Source organism: Leucoraja erinacea, chromosome 5 (genome assembly GCF_028641065.1).
Source record: "Leucoraja erinacea ecotype New England chromosome 5, Leri_hhj_1, whole genome shotgun sequence".
NCBI classification, from domain to species: domain Eukaryota; kingdom Metazoa; phylum Chordata; class Chondrichthyes; order Rajiformes; family Rajidae; genus Leucoraja; species Leucoraja erinaceus.
This window is the reverse complement of record NC_073381.1, coordinates 89,346,396-89,372,008: the sequence shown is the minus strand read 5'-3', so window position 1 is coordinate 89,372,008 and position 25,613 is coordinate 89,346,396. Positions and strand designations below refer to the sequence as shown.

General features: G+C 45.3%; 1 protein-coding gene and 1 long non-coding RNA gene across 2 annotated transcripts in view; one reads left to right on the top strand and one right to left on the bottom strand.

The window, feature by feature from the left end:
- agpat5 (1-acylglycerol-3-phosphate O-acyltransferase 5 (lysophosphatidic acid acyltransferase, epsilon)) overlaps positions 1–25,613 on the bottom strand; it is a 170,485-nt gene that overhangs the window by 132,313 nt on the left and 12,559 nt on the right. The window lies entirely within an intron of this gene.
- LOC129697530 (uncharacterized) overlaps positions 1–25,613 on the top strand; it is a 42,342-nt gene that overhangs the window by 13,444 nt on the left and 3,285 nt on the right. The window contains exon 2 of the long non-coding RNA XR_008723539.1: positions 24,270–24,380. This is a non-coding gene — a long non-coding RNA (uncharacterized LOC129697530). The remainder of the gene's footprint in view (positions 1–24,269; positions 24,381–25,613) is intronic.

Sequence of the window (25,613 nt, the reverse complement as noted above, 5' to 3'; positions counted from 1 at the left end):
AATATTTAAAATAGAATAAAACCAGGAATAGAAATTACAGTGCAATATAGGTAATTTTACTTCGGAGTCACGTGAGTGACTACGTGAAGAACCCCGCCAGGACACATGCGTGTCATATCGCTACACGCATTGCAACGAGTCACAGCAGGGCAGAGTTTAGCGGCAGAATTTGAAAGCCGGGAACAGCAGGTAAGGAGACTCTGCGTTCCTTCCACTTATCTTACAGGTGGAGACATGGACCAGATCCACGAAGGCTGCGAAAAAGCTGGCGGGGGAGAACCGCGGTGTTGCGGGCAGCCGGCAGCAGCAGCCAACGGCACGCCAATCTCCCGAAATGGGAACAGCTGTGCCCGACTTCGCTCCCGCACCGGCCACGGCCGGGCGGTAGAGCGAAGCAAAAAACTAACAGAGTCGTTGACTCCGATGAGTCCGACTCTGAATAGCCGCGAGCGGCCAGTGCCTGTGAGCATTGGGGCCAGTTGGAGTGGCTTCAGGAGCAGCAGCGAGCGGGCCAGTGCCCGAGAGCATTGGGGCCGGTTGGAGCGGCTGGGAGCGGGGAACAAGAGCAGCCGCGACGGCCAGTACCCGTGAGCATTGGAGCCGGTTGGAGAGGCTGCAGGAACTGGAGCAGCCGCGAGTGGCCAGTGCCCGAGAACATTGGAGCCAGTTGGAGCGGCTGTTGGAGCAAATACTCCAAAGTGACAGGCTCCGGGAGATGGAGATTAGTCACAGTGGGCAGCTAGTAAGTCCTACAGCAGTACCTCTTGTAGGGCTGCACAGTGTTTCTCCCTCATCAGAGGGGAGTACAAAGGGGTCAATTCTGGGCTGACCCTGAAGAGGGGTGCAGAACATACCCCTAGTGCTCATGGGGTGCAAGAAAACCTATTGTATATGGTGTCCCAGTTTATTCAACCCAACCAAACTGGCCAAAACCTGGAACTTAAAATAGCTGCAAGTATCAACTACTTGTCATTCAACCAGCTATAAGGACAGGCATTATTGGACACCACAGCAAGACACTTACCACCAGGGAACTGCAAAACACTGAATGTTCCCAGTGTCAACCAGTGTATTTGAAAACATGTCGGAGCTTCAATCAGAGCCAGGGACTTGAAACTACAGAAAGTTCTGAAAGTCCTAACGCGGGAATTACGGTTTCGCCTGCACAATAAACAATAAAGACATGACACAAGATCACCAGGATGCACTGGCTTTATTTTGCAACTACCAATATGAGTAAACAGCATTAGGAAGAAGTGCCATCCCACCGGCTTTAGACCCTAATTTGCAGGCCTATGCAAACCTGGAACCTCCAAATCACCAATATTACTATTTGGAGGCAACTTATCAAAACAGATAAAAGAACTTGACGAAGAGGGTAAAACCCTGGAGCTCATTAAAGCAACGTCTAAAAACTACTTTGGCCAGAAAAAGCACCCCTATGCACCACCAGTCGGTCAAGACAGACTGGTGAAAGCTCAAAGACCAGGAACACTCAACATCGGTCTTTTTAGGCCATGGCCCAGATCGGCCTTCCTGGGGAATGCGCTAACCCTCAACACCGACCCAACTACAGATCCAGACATCGGCGCCTCAACGTCCACGGATGATGCCCAAAACGTAACAAACCTACCAATGGTAACCATGGAGGTAGGTGGGTCTGGTTCCTTACGAGGTTGGTGGGAGATTACAATTCTATCTGGATGCATGGAATAAATTAACTACCGACACTTATATTTTCAGAAGTATAGGGTTATACCATAGAATTTATACAAAAACATAATCCTCCAGTTCAGCATGTACCGAACCGAATGTTCGTGCTTACAGGCAAAGGAAAATCAAAAGCGCATGCTGAACTACAGTGGCCTTATAAAAAAGGAGTAATGGAGGAAACCCAACACGTATCACAGGAATTTGTGTCCAAAATTTTTATCGTAAACAAGATGGTGGTTGCCGCATCATCATAGATTTGACTACTTTGAATACTTTCGTACTATATATTCATTACTAGATGGAAACCTTTGTTACTGCTAAGCAATTGATTTCCTAGGTTACTACATGGCAAGCATCGTTTTAAAAGATGCTTACTATTCAGTACCCATTAGAGGTGACCACAGACGTTATTTAACATAATGGATCATCTGGGGTTCACCCTTAACTCAGTTCACATGTCAGTGAGTTTGCCGAAAGAAAAGGTTACAGCCTTAATGGAGGCTTGCAGCAAAATCATTGACATCACAAAACCATCCATCAGACTGGTAGCAAGAATAATTGGCATAATAGTGGCTGCGTTTCCAGCCACACAAATCGGACCTTTACATTATCAAAAATTACAGAGGGCTAAAATACGAGCACTCAAAAATTATGGTGGTCATTTTGACAGACCAATGAAGCTACCAACAGAAGCCATAATGGAACTAAAATGGTGGAAAGATAACATTAGGCATTGTTCCTATCCAAACATTATCAGCTACCCGTCTATGGAACTACAAACTGATGCCGGTGCACTTGGATGGGGTGCTACCATTTCCATCTCCAGCTGTGGGGGAGATGGAATGCACGGGACGCATCATTATTACAAACACTGGGCATAAACTACCTGGGAATGTTAAATGCATTCCATGGCCTTAAGTCATATTGTTCTGGGTTATATCACCAGCATGTTAGACTACAAATTGACAACACCACCGTGGTAGCATATATCAACCATATGGGTGGAAACAAATCGACATTATGTGACAATCTGGCCAACACAATTTGGCAAAAGTGTATCCAGAGAGAGATATAGTTACCTACTTACCAGTTAAACTAAATTTAGTGGCAGACAACAGGTCACGCAAATTCAATGAAAACACTGAATGGATGTTGGATAAAAATGTATATGCTGAACTCGAGCAGCAGCGTTCTGAATTAACTGCAGCTGTCTGTTCGACTTTTTAGGGAGACCTGTAAAGACACTGTTACAGTAGTCGAACCTGCTGAAGATAAATGCATGGACAAGTTTTTCCAAATCCTGCTGAGACATAAGTCCTTTAATCCTTGATATATTCTTTAGGTGATAGTAGGCTGACTTTATGACTGTTTTTATGTGGCTGTTGAAGTTCAGGTCTGAGTCCATGACTACTAAGTTTCTGGCTTGGTTTGTTGTTTTTAGCATTACCATTTGAAGCTGGGTGCTAACTTTTAATCGTTCTTGGCTCCAAAAACAATTATTTCAGTTTTTTCTTTGTTTAATTGGAGAAAATTCTGGTTCATCCAATCGTTGATTTGCTCAATGCATCTACTCAGTGCTTGTATTGGACTATAGTCTCCTGGTGATATTGTTATGTAGATTTGTGTGTTGTCTGCGTAACTATGGTAACATATTTTGATGTTTTTCATGATCTGAGCCAGTGGAAGCATGTAGATGTTAAACAGAAGAGGCCCCAGAATGGAGCCCTGGGGAACTCCATATGTAATTTTTGCACGCTCAGATGTGTAATTACCTATAGACACAAAGTAGTCCCTGTCCTTCAAGTAGGATTCAAACCATTTTAATGCTGTGCCCGAAAGTCCCACCCAGTTTTCCAGACGGTCTAGTAATATGTTGTGATCGACTGTGTCGAATGCAGCACTGAGATCTAGTAATACTAAGACTGAAATTTTGCCATTGTCTGTGTTTAAGTGAATGTCATTGAAGACCTTAACAAGAGCCGTCTCGGTGCAGTGGTGTGGTCTAAATCCTGACTGGAAGACATCAAAACAGGCAGGAGAATGGGGTTGAGAGGGAAAGATAAATCAGCCATGATTGAATGGCAAAGTAGACTTAATGGGCCAAATGGCCTAATTCTGCTCCTAGGACTAATGAACATGACCCATTGATTTACTCCAGCTCTTTGTACCTTTCTCTACATCCTGAACAAAATCATAATATAACCAATTAGGCCTGAGGAATACAGTCTTCTGTAATTTATCAATCGTACTATATCTATTTTGTGGCATGGAAACACATAGAAGAACTGCCTGCAAATGATAATAGGTGGGTATCTGGACAACAAAAGTGTCGGGGGATATAGGACAAATGCGGGAAAATGGTTCTAGCTTAGAGGGGCATCTTGGTTGTCATAGCAGGTTAGTTTGTTGGGCTTGTTTCCGGCCATTATGACTATGATTCCGTGACTCCAGTCGCTAATCACAAAGAATCGCTCTTTTCTGAACCAGGTTCATTGACTGATCGTGTAGGAAGGAACTGCAGATGCTGGTTTACACCGAAAGTAGAGACAAAATGCTGAAGTAACTCAGTGGGTCAGGCAACACCTCTGGATAACATGGGCAGGTGACATAGAGTGACATTGGGTCAAGACTGAATGGCTACCCGTCCCAAAGACTACCCCGAATGAAGAGTAGCTGAAGAAAGGTCTTGACCCAAAACTTTATCTATTCCTTCTCTCCAGAAATGCTGCTGACCCGCTGAGTACTCCATCTCCATCCATGCTGAGAAAGCTAGGGAGTCATTAATTTTAACCTATATAATTAAGTCAGTAATTAATCTCAGCAACATGCCTTGACGCTCTGCATCTGGGATAAGAATAACATGCAATTTTACAGCATTTTGGGATTTTCTTTCAGAGTATATAGTCTTCGTTTTAGAGATTTGGCATGGAAACATCAAGTCCACACCAACCATCAATCACCTGTTCCCGACCTGACCCGAAACATCACCTATCCTTTTTCACCAGAGATGCTGCCTGACCCGCTGAGTTACTCCAGCATTTTGTGCCTACCTCATTCACACTACTTCTATGTTTTCCCACTTTCTCATCCACTCTTTATGCACTAGGGAACAATTTACAGGGGTCAATTAACCTACAACCCTGCATGTCTTTGGGATGTGGGAGAAAACCGGAGCACCCAGAGAAAACCCACGCGGTCACAGGGAGAACGTGCAAACTCAATGCCGACAGCACCCGAGAACACAATGCTTTATTGCCAATAAGACTCAGCTGCAGCCAGGCATCATTGTAACAGTTAAACAGTAACATTTAAATGCAGCAGTACAACAAACTTTGTAAACACCTCAGTTTAGTTTAGGTTTTAAGGCCCGCCTTGCTAACTTGTTCTTACTGACACAGCGTGGAAATAGGCCCTTTGGCCCACTGAGTCTGTGCCGACCAGCAATCTGTGTACACTAGCCTACACACTAAGGACAATGTACAATGATATCAAGCCAATTAATCTCCAAACCTGTATATCTTTGGAGTGTGGGAGGAAACCAGAGCACCCGGAGAAAACCCACTCAGTCACGGGTAGAATGGACAAACTCCGTACAGACAACATCCGTAGTTAGGATCAAACCCGGATCTCTGGTGCTGCAAGGCAACAACTATACCATCATAGTGGCACAGTGCCGCCCTTTCTAAGAGATAACAAAGGGATGAGTTATTTTTAAGGACGTTTTTCCGAATCTGAGATAGCATCAGATGTCGCCTCACGATTTGTGGAACGTTAACCCCAGGCTCAAATACCTGAGGAGAAACTTTCTCACTCCAAGGGTGGAGGATGTATGGAACGAGCTGCCAGAGGACGCAGTTGAGACAGGTAGTAATAACAACATTCAAAAGACATAAAAAGACACAAAGACAAAAAATAAACTGGAGTAACTCAGTGGGTCAGGCAGTATACTGAGGAACATGGATAGCTGACGTTTCGTGTTGAGACCCTTCTTCGGGACCTGACCCGAAACGTCACGCGAAATAGATTAGTCATGATTGAATGGCAGAGTAGACTGGATGGGCAGAATGGCCTAATTCTCCTCATATGTCTTCTGGTTATGGTCATCTATTCCAGGGATGCTGTTTGACCCGTTGCGTTACCCCAGTATATTTTTTGTAAGCAGCACCTGCGGATCCTTGTTTCAACATTTAAAAGGCACTTGCGGCATGGATAGGAAAGGTTGAGAGGGGTATGAGGCAAACGGGGGCAAATGCGACTAGCTTAAGGGTCTGTCCCACTTTCACGACCTAATTCACAACCTCTGCCGACTTTGCCCTTGACTCATACTCGCAGCATGGTCGTCACGGGGTCGTAGAAGGTCATAGGTCATGATGCTAGTCGTAGGTACTCGTGGCATCAAGTAGGTCGGGGCGTTTTTCTAGCTTGATGAAAAATATCCACGAGTAAAAAAGGTCGTGAATTAGGTCGTGAATGTGGGACAGGCCTTTTAGAAGGGGCATATTGGTCAGCATGGATGAAGTTTAGCTTAAGGGCCGGTTTCTGTGCTGGAGAACTCTATGACTTTACGGGTCAGCACAGTGGTTCAGTTGCTGCCTCACAGCCCTAGAGACCTGGGTTTGATCCTGACCACGGGTGCTGTCTGTACAGAGTTTGCATGTTCTCCTTGTGACTGTGTGGGTTTTCTCCGGGTGCTCTGGTTTCCTCCCACACTCCAAAGGCGTACAGGTTTGTCGGTTAATTGGCTTCTGTAAATTGTAAATTGTTCCTTGTGTGCAGGATAATGCTAGTGTTTGGGGTGATCGCTGGTCGGCATGGACTCGGTGGGCCGGCGGGCCAGTTTCTACCTTTTTCCACCCTGTATCTCCAGAGTAAAGGAAACTAAACTAAGGTAAACTAAAGTAAAGATAGACACCAAGTGCTGGAGTAACCCAGCGGATCAGGCAGCATCTCTGGAGAAAAAGGATGGGTGACCTTTTGGGCCGGGACGCTTCTTCAAATATCCTTTCTCTCCAGGGATGCTGCCTGACATGCCGAGTCACTCCAGCACTTTATGTCTATCTTTGCTGCAGTTTTCTGTTTCTAAACCAAAATAAACGTATTAAAACTCCAGCTGTGAGCCTAGGCTGCGTTCGGCACTTTGGAAGTTCAAAGTTTCAGCCAACACCCATCGATCTGAAATGGTATCTCGACCCTGCCTTCACTAACGTTGTCCGTCTCACTGAGCCTAGCCTCTCCATCAATGTCCCTTTTGCTGTAATCTGTTCGGGGGGGGGAGGAGGGGGGGAAGAGCAGGGGAGGAGGGAAGAGGGAAGAGGTTTGGCCGTCCTCATTGCACCACTTTGAAAGCGAGTCTTCAATAAAACCGTCTCAACAAGGAGAGGCAAGATGAAGGAGGACCTCCCACCAGCTAATGAGTTGGGCCTGGGACAATTGGCCCTCATTGTTACTGTTATGAACTCTAAATGCTAATCCGTCTACCTTCAAGACATCAGTAACGCCTGCAGTCTGTGTGTTTTCTTTAAAACCAGAGCCAATTAGATTGGATTCAGAACACAACCTTTGAACATCATTCAGTCCAATAAATCTTCTCCTTGAAGTTGAAAATAAAGTAAATCAAATGACCAAAACGTGAAAGAAAACAGATCTATGGGAGATGCTGAGATAAAGCGAATCCTGCTACACTTTGACTGCACACAGAAGGAAGGAAGTAAGGGGCAGCACGGTGGCGCAGCAGTAGAGTTTCTGCGCCAGATACCCGGGTTTGATCCTGACTAAGGGTGCGGTCCGTGCGAAGTTTGTACGTTCTTCCTGTGACCGCGTGGGTTTTCCCCGGGTGCTTCGGTTTCCTCCCACATTCCAAAGATGTGATGATTTGTGGGCTAATTGGCTTCTGTAAATTTTCCCCAGTGTTCGGGATAGAACTAGTGTACAGGGTGATCACTGGTTGGAATGGACTCGGTGGGCTGAGGGACCTGTTTCCGCGCTGTATCTCTAATCTTAAAATAAACTAAACTAAACTAAGCATCGCGCGCGCTTTCAAAGACTAGTACGGGACTCAAGGTCTAAATCCCAGCTCACTGATGGATGTGCATCTGGCAGAAGGAACCAGACAAGTGCATTAAGGCTGGCGATGAATTAATAGTATTTTAACTTTGCTAAATTGGTCAATCAATGAGATGATTTAAGTGCTTTGACTTGTAGAATCCACTCTACAAGAATTGATTGAAGGCCTAATCAAAATTCAATCTTATCAGCTACGGGAGAGTTTTGGAGACATGGAGTCATACAGCATGGAAAAAGGCCCTTTGGCCCAAATCCCCTCGAAGATGCCCCATCTACACTGGTCCCACCTGCCCTCATATGGCCCATGAAGGATGAAATGTAAAGGAATTTTCTCAGGTCTAATTCAGAAACAAAGAACTGCAGATGCTGGTTTACACCAAAGATAGACATAAAGTGCTGGAGTAACTCAGTGGGTCAAGCAGCATCTCTGGAGAAGAGGGATATTTGAAAAAGTAACCAAAACTGACCCAAAACATCACAAATCCTTTTCTCCAGAGAAGCTGCCTGACCCGCTGAGTTCCTCCAGCACTTTGTGTTTATCTTTACTGTAGTTTAATTTAGATCAGCTTACTTCACTCTAGAGATACATCACAGAAACAGGCCCTTCGGCCCAGCAAGCATGTCCATGCCGACTAGTGATCAGCCCGAACACTAACACTATCCTGCCCACAGTCGCCGGCAGTCACCTAAAAATAGTCTAAGTGGGACAGGCCCTTTAGAGTGCCTTACAGCACCAGAGACTAGGATCGACCGTGATCTCAGGTGCAGTTTGTATGGAATTTGTACATTCTCCCCCTGTGACCACATGGGTTTTCTCCGGGTGTTCCAGTTTCCTCAGACACTCCAAAGACGTACAGGTTTATAGGGTTGTATAGGAATCGAGTTTTCCCTCTCCACACTCTGTTATATTTTCATTTCCAAACGTAATCTCTCCTCAGTTATAAATTTCTGGCCCAGGCAATGTTTTTGTCGATCCGCACCCTCTCTGTTGCGGTCACATCACTCCCAGTTCAGGACCGAGTTGTATGGAGTTTGCGGGCGTTATTAACACCATGGAATATTTAATCAGCAGTATGATGATCGGAATCTGTCAGCAACTCTGAACGAAGCAAAGCTCAGCAGGGATCAGATGTACCACACCTGTGGTGGGTGTCCCCTTACTGCCAATTTCACCCCCACCATATCACTTGAACCAATACAGTGGATGAGTTGCTGACTGTGGGATTAGCTGTATCAGCGCAGGTAGGAAACCTGCGTGTTAGATTTCACACACGTTGTGCTTTTTAATTTTCCTTTCCACAATCTGTGTCTCTCTGCTCCTCTCAGTCATAGAGGCAGACAGCACGGAAACAGCCCAACGCATCCATGCCGACGAGGATGCCTATCCAAGTGAATCCCACTTGCCCCAGTTTGACCTATATCTCTTCAAATTTCCCTCTTCCTTCTCACAGTTCCACCTGCACCCACGCTACCTGTGGGATTTTGCTGGGCGGCTGGTGTTTTTTTCTCCGACAAATTTAACCATTTGGGGGGGGGCGGCATGCTGGTGTTACGGTAGAGTTGCTGCCTAGCTTCGCCAGAGATCCAGGTTCGATCCTGACTGTGGGTGTTGTCTATACAGAGTTTGTACAAATCACCTTGTGACCCCGTGGGTTTTCTCCAGGTGCTCCGGTTTCCTTCCACACTTCAAAGACGTGCAGGTTTGTAGGTTAATTGGCTTTGGTAAAATTGTCCTGGCGTGCAGGATAGAACCAGTGTATAGGTGATCGCTGCTCGGCATGGACTTGGCGGGCCGAAGGGCCTGTTTCCATGCTGTGTCTCCGAACTGAACCTTTGTGCCTCAGTGATTTTAAATGGGATCTTAAGTTCTGTGAAAATATTAATTTTTGAAATGTCATCATATTTTAACAGTTGCTTGTGTTTAGACAAGCTTATTCCCTGTCCACTTGGCCAACACATTTGGTGTAATCTATGTTGAATGTTTCTGTCCTCTACATGAATGATACAGCAGTTTCTTCAGAAAACATTGTTGAGCTAGTTCGAAGAAGGGCCCCGACCCAAAACGTCACCCGTCCTTTTATCTCCTGGTGCTCCAGTTTCCAAAGTGCTGAAGTAACTCAGCGGGTCAGACAGCATCTTTGGAGAAATGAAATAGGTGATGTTTTGGATTGAGACCTTTTTTCAAATATCCTTTTCCTCCATAGATGCTGCCTGACCCGCTGTGTTACTCCAGCAGGTTGTGTCTATCTTTGGTATTTAGCAGCTTCTGTCGTTTTTTCCTACATATTGTTGAGCTATTTGTGGAGATGGGTCCACTGCAGTTTATTTAAGGAAACACTCAAGATGTGACATCTCATGCTTTCAGTGAGTCACATTGTTCTGCAGTTTAATCCTCTCGCTTAACTTGCACTAATGTTTGGCAATTTGTTTTAGGAAGCCATTGAGGTTTTAGTTTAGAGATTCGGCCCACTGAGTCTGTGCTGACCAGCGATCACCCCATACACTACTTTCTCATCCACTCCCTACACACCAGGGACAATTTACAATTCACAGAAGCCAATTAACCTACAAACTCCGTACAGACAGCGCCCATAGTCAGGATCAAACCTGGGTCTCTCGCGCTGTAAGGCAGCAAGTCTAACGCTGCACCCCAGTGTACCCCATCTCATCTGCAGAAAGCACCAAACTCTCACAACCCAGGCTTCAGACACGCAGATATAAGGGAAGACAAGCACAATATAGAAAAAGTATTCCCTGAATGCAGAAGACAGAAGTTGATTTTACTTTTGTGAAAATAAACGGCAGTGCTCCTTTGAAGGTTTTTACTGGCTACACAGTTCACTGCCACATCTGTGCTATTTCAACATCAAACACATCCTTCTGCACTGTAGGTGAATTGCCCCCGTTGGCATATTAGTCGAGTTCAGTTTGACGATTGTATTTCCATACAGTATTATCGGACCTGATTCCATAGCATGCAAAACAAAGCTTTTCACTGTACCCTCGGTACATGTGGTTAATTTGGTTTTGTTCAGTTTAGAGATGCAGCACCAGTGTAAGATAGAACTAGTGTATGGGTGAGCACTGTCCAATGGGCCTATTTCCATGCTGTATCTCTAAACTCAACAACAACTGAGCACGGAAACATGCCTCATGTCCCACCGAGTCCACACCCACCATCGATCACCCGTTTGCACTTGTTCTATGTTATCCTACTTTTGAAACCATTCCTTGCACAAGGGAGGCAATTCTACAGAGGGCTAATTAACCTACAAAGCCACATGTTTAGTTCAGAGATACAGCACGGAAACAGGCCAAGTTCAGGCCGAGCATCGGTAACCCATCCGCACTTGTTCTATGTTATCCCAATTTCTCAGCGGCTCCCCATACACCTGGCACAATTTACACAAGCCAATGAACTAAACTGCACTTCTTTGGGATGTTGGAGGAAACGGGAGCACCTGGAGAAATCCCACCCGGTCGCAGGGAGAACGTGCAAACAGTACAGACAGCACCCGAGGTCAGGATCGAACCTGGGTCTCTGGCGCTGTGAGGCAGCAGCTCTACCGTTGCGCCACTGTGCAGGGATGATAAACCTAAACCTTCATTTTTCACTATCAGATACTTATTATTTACTCAATTAACTGAACAGTGGATCATCTTCAACTTACCGATAAAGACAACTCGATTGGAAATGTGCTGAGATCCACGAACATACGGTTTCTAGAAGAAATGAAAATGCACGGAAGATAGGTTTGATTAGGATGTTCAAATTCATTTAATTTGAAATTTTGTTTATTTTCTAAACATTTGAAAATGAATCATTCCTCGGGTGGCTGCCCGGATTTCATTAACATCAATGATTTCAAATCAATATGAATCATTATGAAATAATCAATCATAATGGTACGACATTATTTCAAGATGAATCCTGACTGATCTGATGGAAGGCACAACTCGAGGGCTGTGGCCTGTAGAGGGAGCCACCGAGCCCGGCCCAGAGAATGTGCAAACTCCGTACAGACAGCACTCGTAGTCAGGATTGAACCCGGGTCTCTGGCGCTGTAATGCAGCGACCCTACCGCTGCGCCACTATGACTACATTAATAACAACTCATTTTCTGCTATGAATGCATCAGTTTACACATAATAACGACAAGGAAAACTGATCTAGACCAGGGAACAGTCCGTGGTTGTGCAAAAATTTGGTGATACCGACATCAGTAGCCCTGCGTGTTGAAAATTCCAACTGGCAGTCAGCAGGAGCTGTGGTTTTATTTCCTTTTATGCCAACTTAAAAAAAAAAATGAGATAGGGCAATATTTGCACGTCTCGAGCCGAAACGATGTGAAGCCAAAAGCAGTTCAGTTTCTGAGACGGGGATGGGATCAGAGGCACAATTTGAAACAGATGACCTCCCTCAAGAATGCTTTGAATCATCTCCTCTGCCAACCATGGTGAAGGGAACAGAAACGCAGCCTGGGTTATTTTTAAGTCGAGATCCCACCAGCTGGAATTGTGTCAAAAATAGACACAAAATGCCAGAGTAACTCAGTGGGTGCTGCCTGTCCTGCTGAGTGACTCCAGCATTCTGTGTCTACCTTCGGGATATACCAGTATCTGCAGTCCCCTCCTGTAGGGAATTGTGTCAAAGTTGGAAATGGAAGTCGGGGGAGGCGTGGGGGCAATGGGGAAGTGATTGGACAGTAATGATTTGATATTTTGTCCAATTTCTCCATGCTGCACAGAGGTCATGTTGACCCCTGTCCCCAGTCCTATCAGAAAATAACTGAGACAGGCAGAGCAGATAGGTAGAGCAGAGAGGCAACTCTGTTTAACATTGAGATTGATATTTCTGAGCCAGTCTAAAAATGTCAGAGAAAAGTCCAGAGTAACTAAAAGTCACCTAAAAACTGGGCGGCACAGTGGTAGAGTTGCTGCCTCACATCGCCAGAGACCCAGGTTCAATCCTGACTACGAGTGCCGTCAGAGTTTGCACGATCTCCCTGTGACTGCGTGGGTTTTCTCTGGTTGCTCCGGTTTCCTCCCACACGAAAGATGTGCAGGTTTATGGGTTAATTGGCTTGATATAATAGTGATATGATGGAGTCATATAATGATATAAAATTATCCCCAGTGTGTCAGTGTGTGCTGGATAGTGTAAAGGGCCTGTCCCACCAGCATGCAACTGCATGCGGCAAGCGCGGGTGGTCGCTTGAACCGTACGGCCACGCGGGGCCGGTCCCACTTCGATCGCCGGAGCCGTATGGAGTTGTGCGGAGCTGGTCCCGACATCGCGCGGGGCTCCGAAAAACTGACACTGTCCAAAAATTCCGCGCGGCAACAGCCTTCCGGTCAGCAGCCGCATTGATGCCGTACGCACCGCCTCGACGGGCGTGCGCAGCGTCTCGACGCCGTACGCAGCGTCTTGACGGTGTACACCTAGCGCGAACTTCCCGCAGACTTCGCTCGAACTTCACGTCAACTCGTACAAGGATCACTCGACCTCCGCGCGGCCCCTGCTTCCGGTTTGGTCGCGCTTGCCGCATGCAGTCGCATGCTTGTGAGACAGGCCCTTTGGTGTGCAGGGATTGCTGGTCGATGTGGACTCGGTGGGCTGAAGGGCCTGGTTCCACACTGTATCACTAAACTAAAAATAAACTAAACCATGTGATACACATCATTCTGTTCAACATCATATCTTCTAGATTAACTTGCATGCAATACCAGATACCAATCCTACTTTTGCATTGAATGGATTCTGTTTTCCCATAACCTCGTTGATTCCAAAGGGAATTGTGGGATTGCCAATTAATTCAGTCATAAAGTTTTTTTTTCAATGTTTATCGTTTAATATGTTTCTGGCTTTTGCATGTTGAAAAAATTATTTCCTTTATTTGCAATATAGTCAGAGAGTCATACAGGACAGAAACAGGCCCCTCAGCCCAACTTGCTCATGCTGACCAAGATGCTCCAACTATGATCCTATCTGCCCACATTTTGTCCATATCCCTCTAAACTTGGCCTATCCATTTCTTATAGAGTCATACAACATATAAAAGGCCCTTCTGCCCAACTTGCTCATGTCGACTAAGATGCCCTGATCATCCAAAATCAGTACCCCATTTCGGCTCTCCCCTCACATCCCATGATTCTGTTAGCCCGAAGAGCTAAATCTAACGCTCTCTTGAAAACATCCAGTGGATTGGCCTCCACTGCCTTCTGTGGCAAAGAATTCCACAGATTCACAACTCTCTGGCTGAAAAGGTTTTTCCTCATTCTAGTCCGAAATGGCCTATCCCTTATTCTTAAACTGTGACCCCTGTTTCTGGACTCCCCCATCATCGGGAGCATTTTTCCGACTGGAAACAACATTTCCACTCTATCCAGAACAAGAGGGATTCAGAGCTCGATGTTCCCAGTGTACAAGCTTCCTCCTTTGCAAGTACATGTTGCATTCAGTCAGACCCAACTATCTCATGCTTTGTCATGGAAATCTACGAATAATCACTTTACTCCGTTCCATTGATGTACATTAATATATGTTCATTGCAATGCAATATATCACCCTTCGCCTTCTTTTAATAAAGTGAAAGGAGAGTGAAAGCAGCAATGCACAAATTCATTTCCAATATTACGGACTGTACCTTCCAGAACATTGTAAAAAGAACGCAAGCACATTATGGCAACTGAGAAAGTCTTAACCGCTTTATTAAAATGTCCGCAAAGGCTTGTAAAAGTGTTAGAAATAATTTAAAGTCACACCATATAAAACGATGATCAACATACTTTGCCCGTGGATTGCAGTGTGTGTTGTGACATGTGAAATGTGACTTGTGAAGTCATCATTTTAACTACTCTGCTCACAAACTAACTTTTGTACAAACCAGCTTTGGTAGAAAAGTGAATATACACAAGAAGGGGAGGAAGATGTAGTCTTCATCTATTCCAGAGTGTAGATGTCAGGGCAGCAGACCTTGTGTTTGGTTATGCAATAGAAGAGGAAAGGGAAATGAAGAAACAATCTTGTTTTAATAGAGTTGTAGAGGTGCACAGCGCAGATTGGACCCTTCGGCCCACCATGACCCAGCCGACCACTGTACTTCCCCATACCAGCCCCATTGTACCTGCACTTGACCCGTTGCCTGCTGTGCCTTGGCCATTCATGTGATCGGCCCCATGCTTCCGAAATGCTTTGAGTAATGATCAACCAGGCAGCGTGTTCCAGACTCGTAGAAAGGAATTCCCCCAGAGACCATGTCTAACCCTCTCACCTTAACCCAAAGCACTCCTGTTTAAAATTTAATCATGAGGCCACCTGCAAGGTCACTAAGATAAGATTTGCCTTCACAAAGACATTGGGGTGAAAGATTGCAACCTTCACGTTGTTGAATGCAATCAACCTGCCGTGCACAATCAAATAAGATCACATAGAACAAATTGTCCTACAACTTTAGGCTGTGCACGCCATATGCAAGAAGAAGAAGAAGACAAAGACATTTGAGACCAGCTCAGTGTCTGATAGGGCACATAACTCACACCATTATGGTACCAAGGAGGATAGCCAGTCTGACACATAATCACCTATTGTTCTTTGAGGTAAAGGTATTAGTTAAGTGAGGAGTTCTTCACCCAGAGGGAGACAAGAGCTTCACCTAGAGGGGGAGAGGAGAGAGAGCTTGGACAGGGTTGTGTGCCAGTGCAGACAGGAGACTCGAATACGCAGGGAGGCGTGTGACCTGTTATTTTGTGTTCCCTCTCTCTCCGTCCTTCCCCCACCCTAGTTCTCCTCCTATTTTCACTGCCTCCTGATTAATTTTACTTTTTGTACGCCTCGTTGTCTACTTCTCCTTATCCAACAATGAACCATTGTACACTTGCTCGATCATCGCCTGCTTTGATCTATTCTTTTCACACCTTACCTTCATTGTACCCTTCCATTTCGCGTTTTGCTCTCTCCTGACTCTCAGTCTGAAGAAGAGTCGTGACCTGAAATGTCACCCATTCCTTCTCTCCAGAGATGCTCCCTGTCTCGCTGAGTTACTCCCGCATTTTGTGTCTATTTTTGATGTACAGTAATGATGAGGCTCAATGAGGCGCTGGTCAGACTGCATTTGTAGTATTGTGAGCAGTTTTGGGGCCCATATCTGTGGAGTGATGTGCTGGCATTGGAGAGGGTCCAGAGGAGTTCCTCCAGCATTTTGTGGCTTTCTCGTCTGTCTGGACAAGCTAGATGCAGGGGAAATGTTCCCAATGTTGGGCGAGTCCAGAACCAGGGGCCACAGTCTTAGAATAAAGGGGAGGTCATTCAAGACTGAGGTGAGAAAAAAACTTTTTCACCCAGAGAGTTGTGAATTTATGGAATTCCCTGCCACAGAGGGCAGTGGAGGCCAAGTCACTGGCTGGATTTAAGAGAGAGTTAGATAGAGCTCTAGGGGCTAGTGAAGTCAAGGGATATGGGGAGAAGCACGGGTTATTGATAGGGGACGATCAGCCATGATCACAATGAATGGCGGTGCTGGCTTGAAGGGCTGAAAGGCCTCCTCCCGCACCTATTTTCTATGTTTCTATGTTTCTAGTCTTGTCAAACCTCTTCTATTTTTTCACTCCTGTAGAAAGCCTCTTCCCAGTTTAGTGGATCAATAATATCACTGCGAGTTGGTAGGAAAAATTACTTTCTAATTTATGGTTTATTTCAAATTGGTGTGCATAAATAATTTGCTTAAATCAAGTAATTTAATTACTCTTCAGGAACTTGCTTTAATCTAATATCTATTCCAATGGTAAATTGATCGTAAAGAGATATATAGTTGCAGCAATAACTCACTTTATAAGTCGTGAACCAAGCCATGTACAGATTTCACACAACAACAGCAGTATTTCTTACAGGCTTCATTGAGATTCAGAGCAGATTCAGGCCCTTCGGCCCAACATGTCCATGCAGACAAAGATGTCCCATCTGTGCTAGTCCCACTTGGCCGTGTTTGATCCATATCCCTCTAAACGCTTCCTATCCATGTACCTTTTTAATGTTGTGATAGTACCTGCCTTAACCTCCTCTGGCATCTTGTTCCATCAACCCTCCACTCTCTGTGTGAAAAAATTGCCCCTTGGGTTCCTATTGAATCTTTCTCATCTCGCCTTAAACCAATGTCCTCTGGTTCTTGATTGCCCTACTCTGGGTAAAATACTCAATACATTCTCCCGCTCTATTCCTTTCACGATCTTATACACCTCCATAAGATTACTCCTCAGCCTACTGCGCTCCACGGAATAAAGTCCCAGCTTGGCCAACCACCCCTTATGGCACAGGCTCTAAAGTCCTGGCAACGTCCTTGTAAATCTTTGACTGCATTCTTTCCATCTTTCCAATACCACCCACTTTAGTGCCATCTGCAAACGTAATAATCCTGCCTTGTACATTCCCATCCAAATCATTGAGAAACACCACAAACAGCATCTGCTTGCTTTCATGAAACCAATTCTGTAACCATTCAGCTCGTTCTCCCTGGATCCCATGCAATCCAACTTTCCAGAGCAGCCTACCATATGGAACCTTATCAAATGCTTTGCTGAAGGAAGGCAGCACAATAACATGAAAATGACAAACAATGAAAATATTAAATTAAAATCCTTTCCAATCAGAGACCTGATGGGAGTGTCCGAGAACACGGATGCAATTATCAAGAAAGCTCATCAGCGCCTCTACTTCCTGAGAAGATTACGGAGAGTATGTTTGTCAAGGAGGACTCTCTCTAACTTCTACAGGTGCACAGTAGAGAGCATGCTGACCGGTTGCATCGTGGCTTGGTTCGGCAATTTGAGCGCCCTGGAGAGGAAGAGACTACAAAAAGTAGTAAACACTGCCCAGTCCATCATCGGCTCTGACCTTCCTTCCATCGAGGGAATTTATCGCAGTCGCTGCCTCAAAAAGGTTGGCAGTATCATCAAAGACCCACACCATCCTGGCCACACACTCATCTCCCTGCTACCTTCAAGTAGAAGGTACAGGAGCCTGAAGACTGCAACAACCAGGTTCAGGAATAGCTAATTCCCCACAGCCATCAGGCTATTAAACCTGGCTCGGACAAAACTGTGATTATTAATAACCCATTATCTGTTATTTGAACTTTATCAGTTTATTTATTCATGTGTGTATATATTTATATTATGGTATATGGACACACTATTCTGTTTTGTAGTAAATGCCTACTATGTTCTGTGTGCTGAAGCAAAGCAAGAATTTCATTGTCCTATACAGGGACACATGACAATAACCTCACTTGAACTTGAACTTGAGTGTATAAAATGAAGGTAGGAATAGATAGGGGAGACCTTCAGAACCTTTTACCCAGGATATAAAAATCAGATACTAGAGGGCAGAGCTTTAAAGTGAGAGTGGCAAAGTTTAAAGGAGATGTGCGGTCTGGTGTGACGGACTGGGCTACATCTACAACTAAACTAAAATGTGAACTGCAGATGCTGGTTTATACCAAAGATAGACACAACATGCTGGAGTAATTCAGCAGGAAAGGCAGCATCTCTGGAGAGAAGGAATGGGTGACGTTTCGGGTTGACAACCTTCTTCAGACCCTCTGTACTGAAGAAGGGTCTCAACCCGAAACGTCACCCATTCCTTCTGTCCAGAGCTGCTGCTTGTCCCACTGAGTTACTCCAGCATTTTGTGACTAAACTAAAATACTTCTGCCACAGACTCTGCTTTCTTGTTGGAGTGGAGACATATTCATCAGGGAAGTTCTCCTACACACACATTGATCCATGTGTCAGAAAGACCTTTGTTAATGTTTCTGTGCTGAAACATTGATGTCGAGTAGGTCAAGTCCCCTTGTCCAGCTCATCCACTAATCACCCACCCCCACCGTTCACCCCACCCACCTCAAGTCAGAGGTCCACACAGATATGAGGGGTTGTGACCCTCTCACAAACTGCTAAAGGCTTACTTCAATGAAGTTAAATCCTGCATTACTTCCTCTCAGTGCAGCAAAGTAAGCCCTGTCCCACGGTACGAGTTCATTCCAAGATCTGTCCCGAGTTTGCCCTGATTCGAACTCGGAGATTTATGGTAATGGCCACTCATCGATACTGAGGGCTCTCGTGCTTACCTGCCATTTGCGTGTCTTCCCGAGTACCTGCCGTTAGTGTTACGAGCCGCTAAGAGACGTCCCCAAGCTCATACGTACCCGCTACGTTCATTCTCCGTGCTTACCACGAGTTTGATTTTATTTAAACTCGTGAGAGCTCTTGGAATGAACTCGTACTGTGGGACAGGGCTTTAACACCATGTTGTCTGGTCTTCCACAAGCATTTGAAATGCCATTTATTTATTCTATACCTGCAACAACTTCAACACTCGCGTGGCGCAGAGGAGTTGCTGCTTACAGCGCCAGATACCTCGGGTGCTATCTGTAAGGTGTTTGTACGTTCTCCCTGTGACCGCGTGGGTTATCCTCCAGGTGCTCTGGTTTCCTCCCACACTGCAGGTTATTGACCTCTGCAAATTGTTCCTAACGTGTAGGGAGTGGATGAGAAAGGGTTAAAATAGAACTGGTGTGATCAATGGTTACAGTCAACTCGGTGGGCCGAAGGGCCTATTTCCGTGCTGTATCTCTAAACTAAACTCTAAACTGACAGTCGTGCTTTCAGCATTATGACACTGAGCACTGGAACTTTTCCCCCAGCCCCTGTACCTCTTCTTATCTGCAGCCTGATCATCTCTCTTTTGCTGTGCAGCGCCTTCATGGTTTGACTGGCTTGATACAGTTTGGTTCATTAAAGGTGTTAGGGAAATGCAGGTCATCATCACCGATAAAAGATACAAAGTGCTGGAGTAACTCGGCGGGTCTGGGGAACAAGGATAGGTGACGTTTTGGCTCTGAACCCTTCTTAAGCAGCCTGACCCGCTGAGTTACTCCAGTGCTTTTTTAATTCCAAACCAGCATCTGCAGCTCCTTTTTCTTCATTGTCACCAATAGCAGGACTTGGTGTGGAAGGGAGATTGGGGGGCAGCACCTGAGAGCAGAAATGAAAGAGCCAACGGGATCGGTGACAGGAAAGGGCAGGTGACCAGAGGCAAACAGCAGAGTGAACCCAGGATTAAAACCACATTAGAATACTTGAAACACAAATTGCTAGAGGAACTCAGCAGATCAGGCAGCATCTGTGGAGGGAATGGCAGACCCTTCTCTTGACCCAACCTGAAACATTGCCATCAGTAACTAACTGGTTCTTCCAGGTGGCAAAGTACTACGGATTGGTACTGGCCATAAGGATAGTTTGAGTTTAGATTATTCGTTTATTGTCACGTGTACCGAGGTACAGGGAAAAGCTTTTGTTGCTTGCTAACCAGTCAGCGGAAAGATTTTACATGATTACAATCGAGCCATCCACAGTGTACAGATACATGATAAAGGGAATAACATGAATAATGTTTAGTGCAAGATAAAGTATTCAATTCAATTCGATAACCAGCATCTGCAGTTCTTTGTTTCTACATTTCCGTGTCCAGCATCTATCACATTTTCTTCAAGGTTTGGTTTAGTTTAGAGATACAGCGTGTAAACAGGCCCTTCGGCTGATCGAGTTCACGCCAAACAGAGATCGCCCGTATACTGCCGTCTATGGACAATTTTTACGGATTTTTATGGGGTTTTGAGCTTTGGGGAGAAGGATGGAGACTGAGGTTAAGAGGTAGAGATAGATCAGCCATGATTTAATGGCGGAGTAGACTTGATGGGCCGAATGGCCTAATTCTGTTCCTATCACTTATGACCTTATGACCTACAGAGGCCAATTAACCCAGAAACCTGCATGTCTTTGTAGTGTGGGAGGAAACTGGAGCACCCGGAGAAAACCCACACAGTCATCGAAAGAATGTACAAACTGTACAGAATGGAACCCGGGTCTCTGGCGATGCAAGGCAGCAGCTCTACTGCTGCGCCACCGTGCCATCCTAAAATGCTCTACATTAATTCTTAATAACGCTGTTGCCTTTCTCAAATTTTATTTTACAGCACAGTAAGAGGCCCTTCAGCCGACACAGCCTGTGTCGAACATGATGCCAAAACCAACTCTTATCTGTCTGCACATAATACATGTCCCTCCATTCCCTGCATATCCATATGCCTATCCAAAAATCTCTTCAACGCCACCCACAAATCTGCCTACGCTACCACCACCGACACTCACAGGCACTCACTGCTCTCTGTGTAAAACAACTTGCTCTGCACATCTCCTTTAAACTTTGCCACTCTCATTGTAAATTAATTAAACCCATACACCATCACAGACCATTGACTCCATCTACACTTCACACTGCCTTGCAAAAACAGTCAACAATTAAAGACAAAGTCTCCTCTCCCGTTTATTTCCATCCCTCCCCCCAACCTCTACTTTTAGTCTGAAGAAAGGTTCTGACCCGAAACGTCACCTATTTTTTTTCTCTCCAGAGATGCTGCTTGATCCACTGAGTTTTGTATCTATCTTTAGCAATTTTGGATCTTGTGTTTTAAACAATAGACAGTAGACAATAGGTGCAGGAGTAGGCCATTCGGGTCTTTGAGCCAGCACCGCCATTCAATGTGATCATGGCTGATCATCCCCAATCAGTACCCCATTCCTGCCTTCTCCCCATATCCCCTGACTCCACTATCTTTAAGAGCCCTATCTAGCTCTCTCTTGAAAGTATCCAGAGAACCGGCCTCCACCGCCCTCTGAGACAGAGAATTCCACAGACTCACAACTCTCTGTGAGAAAAAGTGTTTCCTCGTCTCCGTTCTAAATGGCTTACCCCTTATTCTTAAACTGTGGCTCCTGGTTTTGGACTCCCCCAACATCGGGAACATGTTTCCTGCCTCTAGCGTATCCAAACCCTTACCAATCCTATATGTTTCAATAAGATTCCCTCTCATCCTTCTAAACTCCAGAGTGTACAAGCCCAGCCGTTCCATTCTCTCAGCATATGAAAGTCCTTCCATCCCGGGAATTAACCTTGTAAACCTACGCTGCACTCCCTCAATAGCAAGAATGTCCTTCCTCAAATTAGGGGACCAAAACGGCACACAATATTCCAGGTGTAGTCTCACTAGGGCTCTGTACAACTGCAGAAGGACCTCTTTGCTCCTATACTCGACTCCTCTTGTTATAAAGGCCAACATGCCATTCGCTTTCTTCACTGCTTGCTGTAACTGCATGCTTACTTTCATAGACTGATGAACAAGGACCCCCAGATCCCATTGTACTTCCCCTTTTCCCAACTTGACGGCATTTAGATAGTAATCTGCCTTCCTGTTTTTGATACCAAAGTGGATAACCTCACATTTATCCACATTAAATTTCACCTGCCATGCATCTGCCCACTCACCCAACCTGTCCAAGTCACCCTGCATTCTCATAGCACCTGATTGCTAGATACAGCATGGAAACAGCCCTCTCAGCCCACCGTGTCCACACTGACCATCGATCACCCTTTCACGCTCGTTTGGGATTCAGAAATCGGAGGTGCAAAAAGATTTGGGAGTTTGGAGTCAGGATCAGGCCTGGATTAGAGGGTTCAAGAAGGAACTGCAGATGCTGGAAATTCGAAGGTACACAAAAAAGCTGCAGAAACTCAGTGGGTGCAGCAGCATCTATGGAGCGAAGGAAATAAGCAACATTTCGTGCCAAAACCCTTCTTCAGACTGAGTCTGAAGAAGGGTTTCGGCCCGAAACGTTGCCTATTTCCTACGCTCCATAGTTGCTGATGCACCCGCTGAGTTTCTCCAGCTTTTTTGTGTACCCTGGATTAGAGGGTGCTAGTTGTAAAGAGAGGTTGGATAAACTTGAATTGTTTTCTCTGGAGCATCGGAGGCAGGGGGGAAACCTGACGGAAGTTTACAAAAGATAGGGTAGACAGTCAGAAACATTTTACCCAGGGTGGAAATATCATGAACCTGAGAGCATAGGTTCAAGGTGAAAGGAGACATTTAAAGGAGATGAGGCTCTATGAGGTCGGCCGTATTTGGTATTGTGAGCAAATTTGGGCACCATATCTGAGGAAGGATGTGTTGGCTCTGGAGAGGGTTCAGAGGAGGTTTACAGGAATAATCCCAAGAATGAGTGGGTTAATATACAATGAGCGTTTGTCGACACTGGGCCTGTACTCGCTGGAGTTTAGAGGGATGAGGGGAAAACCTCATCGAAACTTACCGAATAATGAAAGGCCTGGATAGAGTGGATGTGAACAGAATGTTTCTACTAGTGGGAGAGTCTAGATTATCCCAAACTCTCAAATCGTTTTGCACCTCCGAGTCTAGGACCAGTGATCATAGCCACAGAATTAAAGGACATTCTTTTAGGAAGGAGATGAGGAGGAATTTCTTTAGTCAGAGGGTGGTGAATCTGTGGAATTCTTTTTCACAGAAGGCTGTGGAAGCTGCCCTAGATGGGCCAAATGGCCCAATTCTGCTCCTATCACTTATGACCTTATGAGATTGGAAGGGCAAGATTTTTTAACTCACGGGTTGGTGGGTGCCTGTAACACACTGCTGGGAGTAATGCAGGAAGCAGACACGTTAGTGGTATTTACGAGGTGTTAGGTAGTCTTAGGAAACAGATAAATGAGTAGTATTTATGATGTTTTTAGGCAGGCTTTCACATAAGATATGCAGGGAATGGAGGGCTATGGATCACATGAAGACAGAGATTAGCTTGGCAATATGTTCAGGGCCTTAAAGCTTATTCCTGTGCTATTATGATCTTTGTAATGCAACTGCATGACCTGTGTGACAAAGGAAATATACATAAAAATAAATCACAAAGAAAATACAGATGAAGCGTGCCAGGGGAAAGAGTCTATTAATCTAGGAAGATTATGGATGGAGCAAAATGGAATTTATCAAGTTATTAAAAAGGAATAAAACAGGTTGTAAGAAAAAGATTATCAGGCAATATTTACTTAAGACATTTTAAAACATTTTATCAATAAAGTACAAATAGTTAACTGGGGAAATAATTGCAGTAGTTTAAAAAAAATGTAAATCTTCATGGAGTTTAGGTTAAAAGTACAGCGTGGAAACAAACCCTTTGGCCTCCCGAGTCAGCGCCGACCAACGATCACCCTGTACACTAGCACTGTCTAACACTCAATTTACAGAACCCATGTAATCTACAAACCTGCACGTTTTTGGAGTGTTGCAAAAACTGGAGCACCTGGAGAAAACCCACGAGGTCACAGGGTGAACATACAAACTCCGTACAAACTGAGAACATACAGCACCCGTAGACAGGATCGAATCCGAGTCTCTGGCGTCGTGAGGCAGCAACTCTACCGCTGCAGCAGGAGAGGGGATGGATAAACTATCAGTGCTGTGTATGTATTTATAAAGAAAGCAACTGGTGCAAAAATCACACTCATAAACTAAGGAACAGAACAGTAAAAATTGGAGTGATGTAAGATAAAGAATATAAATTCTGAAGATTGATGTCTCCCAATACAGATGGAATGAATCTTAAATGTTTGAAAGAAGCCAAGAGAGAGATTAGAGAGGAATTGTTCGAATCATCAACACTCACTGATGGGGCTCTTTCTGCTGCGCACGGCCTTCTGGGTAAGCACTGCCACCATTGCCAGATTGTTTCCGATGTAAAGTTGAATGGTCGTACAGTGTTGTTGTAATTATAAACTGCCTTGATTGCTCCAGAGGACTGAATTGTCGAGGTAAGTGTGAGTTTACACAAGTCACCTCTTGCATAAGTCGGGGAGTGTCTGTACTCGAGAAATACAGGGTGCTAAACCAGGAAGCTACAGGCTCGTCAGCCTAACAGCAGTGAAAACATAATTGGCAAACACTTTCAGGTGCAAAATAACTTTGATCTGGAAAGTTATAAAAGAGAACAGAAGGGAAAAGGAAGATAGTGTCTGATCAATTGAATTGACATCTTCGATTGAGATAATGGATCAAGGTAGTTCAGAAATTATAGGAGCAGAATTAGGTTATTCGGTCCATCGAGTCTACTCCGCCTTTCAATCATGGCTGATCTATCTTCCCCTCTTAACCCCATTCTCCTGCCTTCTCCCCATAACTCCTGACACCTTAAGGGGGCTGCCTCACTGCGGTGACCTAATCCGCGAGTTCTGGCGAGTTTGCCCTCGACTCATACTCGCAGCATGGTCGACACGAGGTCCTAGCAGGTCTTTGTAACTCTCCTTCATGCTCGAGAGTAGTCCCTGCGTACTTGAGGCCTCCTCAGCTAAGTCGTGGCGTATTTTTCAACATGAGAGTAAAAAAAGGTCGCCATGGAAAAAAATCGATACTTTTTTTACTCGTAGGTTTAGTCGAAGTAGGTCGTAGTAGGTCGGCATGTTAGTCGTAGGTAATCGAGGGTAGTCGAAGGTAATCGAAGGTAGTCGTAGATGGTCTTCAACATAGTCGAAGGGAGGTCGTAGGAGATCAAAGGAGGTCGTCTTCACTCTCCACTATTTGGTGTCCAATTTTACCAAAGCTAGTCGAGGCTAGCCAAGGAGGTCTTCGACATAGTTGAGGGAGGTCTTCAACATGACATTTTTTCAAACTCTTCTAAACTCAGCAATTAGGTCGTCGCAGTGAGACCGCCCCTTTACTAACCACGATTCTGTCAATCTCCACCTTCTGGTGGCGCGGTGAACTGGCAGCCTCGCCAGCAGCTGTTCGTCCTTTCGACTTTTTTTTTGTTTTTAATGTCTAAAAGTGTGTTTTAGTGTGTGGGGGGGGGGGGGGGGGGGGGGGGGGGGGTGGGGGGGGGGGGGGGGGGTGGGGGGGGGGGGAATCGGGGGAACTGTTTTTTCAGTCACTTACCTCGGT